The sequence below is a fragment of the Carlito syrichta genome, unplaced genomic scaffold, assembly GCF_000164805.1.
Source record: "Carlito syrichta isolate Samal-C Ts95f unplaced genomic scaffold, Tarsius_syrichta-2.0.1 Scaffold315711, whole genome shotgun sequence".
In the NCBI taxonomy this organism is placed as follows: domain Eukaryota; kingdom Metazoa; phylum Chordata; class Mammalia; order Primates; family Tarsiidae; genus Carlito; species Carlito syrichta.
The window spans coordinates 1-7,255 of record NW_007259807.1 but is presented as its reverse complement, the minus strand read 5'-3'; positions in this window follow the sequence as shown (position 1 = coordinate 7,255).

The following is a 7,255-nucleotide window of genomic DNA, read 5'->3' as shown; positions in this document are numbered from 1 at the left end:
TAGTCATTCTGGCTAGGGGTTCATCAATCTTGTTAATTCTTTCAAAGAACCAGCCTTTTGCTTTGTTGATGTTTTCTATGATATTTTTGTCTTCTATGTCCTGTATTTTGGCTCTTATTTTGTTGATTTGGATTCTTCTGCTAAAGTTGGGGTTTTGGTGGTCTTCTCTTTCCAGCTCCCTTAGGTGATTTGTGAGGCTCTCCACTTGTGACCTTTCCATTTCTTGATATGTGCTCATAGAGATATAAATTCCTCTCTTTGAACTGCTTTCATGGCATCCCAGAGGTTTTGGTAAGATGTTTCTTCATTTTCATTTGTTTCCAGGAATCTTTTAATTTCTGCTTTGATTTCAGTGTTGACCCAGTATTTGTTTAGCATCATGCTGTTTAGTGTTCATGTCTTTGTGGGCTTTGAGAAAATTTTGTTGGTGTTGATATTTATTTTTATTCCACTGTGGTCTGAGAATGTGCATGGCAATACTTCAACCTTATGGAATTTGTTTATGCTTGATTTATGGCCAAGGATGTGATCGGTCTTGGAGTATGTTCTCTGTGGTGATGAGTAGAATGTACATTCTGTGGTTGATGGGTGGAATGATCCGTAGGTCTCTATTAAGTCTATTTGGTCAGGTGTCAAGTTTAGGTTCTGGATCTCCTTGTTGATTTTTTACCTCGATGATCTGTCTAGGGGTGTCAGTGGGGTATTCAAGCCCCCTGCTATAATAGTGTTGGAGTCGATACCTTTTTTTAGTTTACTTAGTAGTTGCTTTATAAATGCTGGTGCTCCTGTGTTGGGTGCATATATGTTTAAGATGAATATTTATTGTAGATGGATTGAACCTTTTATCATTATGCAGTGTTCTTTTGCATCTTTTTAAATTTTTTGTGGCTTAAAGGTTGTTTTGTCTGATATTAGTATCATGACTCTTGCCTTCTTTTGTGATCCATTTGTCTGGAAACTCGTTTTCCATCCTTTAGCTTGGAGTCTATATGCATCCTTTGTTGTGAGATGAGTCTCCTGGATGCAGCAAATAGTTGGGCCATGGTTTCTTATCCACTTTACCATTCTGTGTCATTTCCATGATGCATTTAATCCATTCATATTCTGGCTGATTATTGAAATGTGATTGTTTATTGCAGTAATGAGGTTCTTATAAAGTTTTTTGTTTGTTTGTTTGTTTGTTTTCTTTTGGCTTTAGGGTTGATGTATGTGTGTGTTTTCAAGTTCGCTGTTGTGCTGTATCTTCTGTTGATTCTGTGCTCAGCTGTTCTCTTGGGAATTGTTTGGTCATTGTCTTCTTCTTTCTTCTGTGCTTAATACATTTTTAAGTGTCTCCTGTAGAACTGCTCTGGAAGCTGCATAATCTCTTAGGAATTAGATATCTGGGAAGGATTTTAATTCTCCATCACTGATGAAACTGAGCTTGGCTGGGGAGGAAATTCTTGGTTGAAATTGCTTCTCTGTGAGGACTTTGAATATAGGGCTCCAATTCCTTCTTGCTTGTAGTGTTTCTGCCAGTAGGTCTGCTGCTATTCTGATTGGTTTTCCTGGGTAGGTAATCTGATCATTCTCTCTTGCTGCCGTTAGAATTTTTTCTTTTGTGCCTACTTTGTGTAGGTGAATTATTTTGTGTCTTGGGTTGTTCTTCTTATTTGATGTCTTGTGGGGGTTCTCTGTATCTCTTGTACTTGGCTGGTCCCATCTCTGGTGAGATGGGGAAAGTTTTCTTGAATTACCTTCACCAAGTTTTACTCCATTTCCTTTTCTTCTTCTGGGATACCAATCAGCATAGGTTCGACCTCTTGATATAATCATGCATCTCTTGTAGGCTTTTGTTCTTTCTTTCTGAGTCTTGTCTATTTTTTTACAGACTGAGTTAATTCCATGTTCTGGTCTTCAAGTTCTGAGATTCTTTCTTCAGCTAGATTAATTCTGCTTCCCATGCTTTTATCTTGTTATTTGTTTTCCTGAATGAAATTTTTTATTGCCAAAATCTCTGTTACAAGTTCTTTCATTGTTACATCTCTTTCTTGAGTCTCATTCACTCTTTCCATCCATTCCTTAATCCCTGTCATATTCCAGGTCCAGTCGTTGGTGACTTCCATTGTTTGGGCACTAAGGTCTGATTTTTCAGGAGTTTTTTTCTTTGGCACACTTGAAATTGCCTGAGGTCTTCCTTTGGTTTTTCCTCATTGTGACAGATCTCTTGTTTTTCTCTTTAGTTCTGTTATTCAGTGACAGTGGAATAGGTTTTCCCATGTGATGTTTGCTCAGTCCTCTATTCTTCCCTGCTCCAGGCTCTGGATTTGTTCTATTTTGAAATAGGATGATGAATGGAAAGCTTTGCTGTTTCTTGTAGCTTTTGAAATTCTAATAAAGTAGTTGATGGGGCACTAGGATTCAGAAACTATTTGCAAATTACAATGTTCACTTATTGTGTTATGTGTTCCCTGAGACCCACTCCCCATCAGTACTCTAGATGATGATGCAAAGAGAAATCAATGCAAAAAACAATTGAAACACACACACACACACACACACACACACACACCCCACAACTAACTGGAATAACAACAAAGTGAAACAAACAAAAACAACAACAACAAAAAAGTCCAAGAAAACTAAATACACACACACATGCTTAGCACAAAGTGAATAGAGAAGAGAAACAGAAAGATGGCGGGTGGAGTGGGGAAGAAATTCAGGTCAAACCCTCACAAGTATATTGACACACACATTACACTATAAGAAATGAAAATAAAAGCCCAGAAGAACAAAAGAGCAAAAGTAACCCAACAACACCAGGAAAGTTGAAAGATGAACACTCAATCATTCACATACACACATAAACAGAAAATGACAAATAAAGGAAGAAAGAAACAGAAAAAGAAAAGATAAAACATTGGGGGGTATGCTGATCAAAACCTCCCATACACATGCATAGAGAAAAATATTTTAAAAAAATAAATGAACTAACAGTCAAAAAAAATTTTAAATTTTTTAAAAAATTGAAAATTAAAAAAACCCCCGCCTTTTGTGGCAGACTCTGTAATTGCTCCTCTATTCAGGACTCTCCTGCAAGCCACCTCTTTCACTCTCTACTCAGTGTCCAAAGCAGGGAAGGAGAAGGGGCAGTGGAGGTGGGTAGGGCTGCAGTCCTCCTCTCCCACTCTCATATGGTCAGGGAGCTCTCCGGTGAGGAGGTACGGGATTGTCTCTTCCCCAGGTAGGTACTCACAGGGGATGCCCTGGTCAGGCTTATTCTGGAATGGAATTCTCCTATTTTGACTTACATCCAGGTTCTGTCAGGGTTTGTCCCTCTCAGTTGTGGCCCAGCTGTGTGGGTCTGACGTTCAGAGGATTGCTGGGGAGGAGGGGGTTTGTGTCAGTCCAGGACACACCACTGATTTCTTTGGAGTTCTTCCTCATCCTTTTCTCTCCACACCCTTTGTTCTGCAGCTGTACCAGGGTAGGGGGAGGGTCGCCTGTAACTCAGCACTTGTCAGGTCCCTCCAGAGTTTGTGATTTCAGGATATTCTCTCTGGGTCATGATCAATCCCTGAGTAGTTGATCTGCCAGTCACAGAGATCAGGTCTGTTGCTCCATGGTGAGCAAGTCGGAGCACTTTCCTGCCCCGCCTTCAAGATGGCGGTGGGGTGCCTTTCTTGTCCTTTTCCGTGGGACTTTACCTCTAGTGTCCCTCCACAGCCCCTGCTGCCAGTGCCTTACCAGTGCGCTGCCAGATGGGGCAAAGCCAGGAGTAGGCAGTCTCTCTATTGCTGCCATGGTGAGGGAGAGCCTGGGGTGATGGTTTTTCCCAGCTGCTGTTTTGCAGAAAAACTTTTGCCCATTAAAAAAAATAATGGCATTCGACTTCTGTGACCTGGGAAGAGCCAGGGATGAAGCAGAGAAGCTGCAGCACCAGCTGTTGCTCCAGGGGCCTGGCCACTTGCTCATGAGCCCACACTTAGACAGTCTCTCTCAGCATTTTCTGTCTTCCAAGGGAGGGTTTGTTGACTTAAAAAAAAGAAGGAAAGAAAGAAAAAGTACATGGCACTCAGCTTCCTGGAAATTGCTAGGGTCCAAGCCTAGCAGCTGTGGTACCAGTCACTGCACCAGGAGAGTCCTGGCCGCTAGCTCCCAAGCTCTCCCTCAGTCAACCACTCACACGCCCACTTGTTCACCAGCACGTACACAAAATTTTCCGTACACTCACTTACTCACACCAGGACTTGCATAGTCCGATTGTCTCAGCTGCCATCTTTCCAACCCCTCCCCCATTTAAAAAAAATCAACAAAACCCTTCCTGGGAAAAAAATGCTGGGTGACACTGACTAAGTGGGGGCCTGTGAGCAAGTGATAAGGGCTGTGGTGCAACAGCTGGTGCTGCAGCTTCTCTGCTGGGTCCCTGGCTCTTCCCAGGTCGCAGAAGCTGAGCATCATTTTTTTTAAACAAACAAAAGTTTTCCAGTGATGAAGTGGCAGGGAGAGACTACCACCCCAGGCTCTGCCTCACCACTGCAGCAGGAGAGACTGCCAGCTCCAGGTTTCGCTTGACCACTTCAGCACCTGGCCAGGCACTGGCAACAGGAGCTGCAGAGGGAGTCCAGAGGCAGAGCACCACAGAAGAGGACAAGAGAGGCACCCCATCACCATCTTGAAGGTGAGGCAGGAAATGCTCTGACTTGTTCACCACGGAAAAACAGTTGCAATCTCTGTGATTGTCAGATCAACTCCTCAGGGTTTGATCATGACCCAGAGGGATTATCCTGAAAGTACAAACTTCAGAGGGACCTGACAAGTGCTGAGTCTCAGGTGCTCCACCCCCTACCCTGATCCAGCCGTGGGAAAAAAGGTGTGGCCAGAAAAGGATGAAGAAGAACTCCAAAGATATCAGTGGTGAGTCCAGGCTGACCAAAACCCCCTCCTCCCCAACAATCCTCTGAACATCAGACCCACACAGCTGGGCCATGACTGAGAGAGACAAACCCAGGCAGAGACTGGACATCAGTCGAAATAACAGAACTCCATTCCAGGATAAGCCTGGTTGGGTCATCCCTTGTGAGTACACACCTGGAGAAGAGACAATCCTGCACCTCCACACTGGAGGAGATTTCCCTGACCATTTAAGAATGGGAGGAGAGAACTGCATCCCCACCCATCTCCACTGAGCCTCCTCCTTCCCTGCTCCAGACCCTGGGGAGAGAGTGAAAGAGGTAGGAACACTGCAGGAGAGACTAGATTAGAGGAACAATTACAGAACGTGCCACAAGAGGGCAGGGTATTTTTTTTTTTTTTTTTAATTTTTAAAAACATTTAAAAATTTTGGCCTGTTTGGTAAAAATATGTATAATAAAAATATAAAAATATATGTATTTTAAAAATATTTTTCCTTTGTGCATGAATATGTATGTGAGGGTTTGATCTGCATCCCCACATTTTTTTCTTTTCTTTCTCTGCTTCTTTTATTTGTTTTTTCTGTTTATGTGTGTATGTGAATGATTGAGTATTCATCTTTCAATTTTGTTGTTGTTGGGTTATTTTGCTCTTTTGTTCTTCTTGGTTTTTTTAATTTTTATTTTTTATAGTTTAAGGTGTGTGTCAATATATCTGTGAGGGTTCAATATGAATTCCTTTTTTTTTCTTTTCCCCCGGTCTTTCTGTTTTTCTTCTCCATTCACTTTGTGCTAGGCGTGTGTGTGTGTGTGTGTGTGTTCAGTTTTCTTGTTTTCCTGCTGTTGTTGTTTGTTTTGTTTCACTTTGCTGTTATTCCAGTTTGTTTGGGGGAGTATGTGTATGTCTGTGTTCAACTGTCTTTGGCATTGGTTTCTGCATTGCATCATCATATACAGTGGTGGTGGGGAGTGGGTCAAAGGGAACACATACCACAATCAGTGAACATTGTAAATTACAAGTAGTTTCTGCATCCTAGCACCCCATCCCCTACTTTATTCGACCTTCAAAAACTACAGGAGACAGTAAAGCTCCCCGCCCACTGTCCTGTTTCAAAATAGAATAAATCCAGAGCCTGGACCAGGGAAGAATAGAAGGCTGAGCAAAAATCACATGGGAAAGCCTCTCACGCTGACATTGAATAACAGATCTAAAGAGAAAAACAAGAGATCTGTCACAAATAAGAAAAAAACAAAGAGAGACCAAAGGCAATTTCAGGTATGCCAAAGAAAAAACTCCTGAAAAATCAGACCTTGGTGCCCAAACAATGGAAGTCACCAACGACTGGCCTGGGAATATGATAGGGAATAGGGAATGGATGGAAAGAGTGAATAAGTCTCAAGAAAGACAAGATGCAACAATGAAAGAAATTGCAACAGAGATTTTGGCAATAAAATATTTCATTCAGGAAAAACATAACAAGATGACAAGCAGGGAAAACAGAATTAATCTAGCTGAAGAAAGAATCTCAGAACTTGAAGACCAGAAATGAAATTAACCTGGTCTGTAAAAAACATAGAAATAAGACTCAGAAAGAAAGAACAAACCCTACAAGAGAAGTGCAATTATATAAAGAGGTCAAACCTATGCCTGGTTGGTATCCCAGAAGAAGTAAGGAAAATGGAGAATAACTTGGAGCAAGTATTGCAGGAGGTAATCCAAGAGATGTGACCAGTCAAGCACAAGAGATACAGAGAGCGCCCACAAGACATCAAATGAGAAGACCAACCCCAAGATACATAGTCATTCACCTACACAAAGTAGGTACAAAAGAAAAAATTCTAGAGGCAGCAAGAGAGAAAGAACAGACTACCAACCCAGAAAAACAATCAGAATAGCAGCAGACCTATTGGCAGAAACACTACAAGCAAGAAGGAACTGGAGCCCTATATTCAAAGTCCTCACAGAGAAGCAATTCCTAAGAGATTATGCAGCTTCCAGAGCAGTTCTACAGGAGACACTTAAAAATGTATTAAGCACAGAAGAAAGAAGAAAAGAATGACCACACAATTCCCAAGAAAACAGCCAAGCACAGAATCAACATAAGATACAACGCAAGAGCAAACCTGAAAACACACACATACATCAACCCCAAAGCCAAAAGAAAACAAACAAAGAGAAGACTTTATAAGAACCTCATTACTGCAATAAACAATCACATTTCAATAATCAGCCAGAATGTGAATGGAAATGACACCACGGGAATGACACAGAATGGCAAAGTGGATAAGAAACCATGGCCCAACTATTTGCTGCATCCAGGAGACTCATCTCACAACAAAGGATGCATATAGACTCCAAG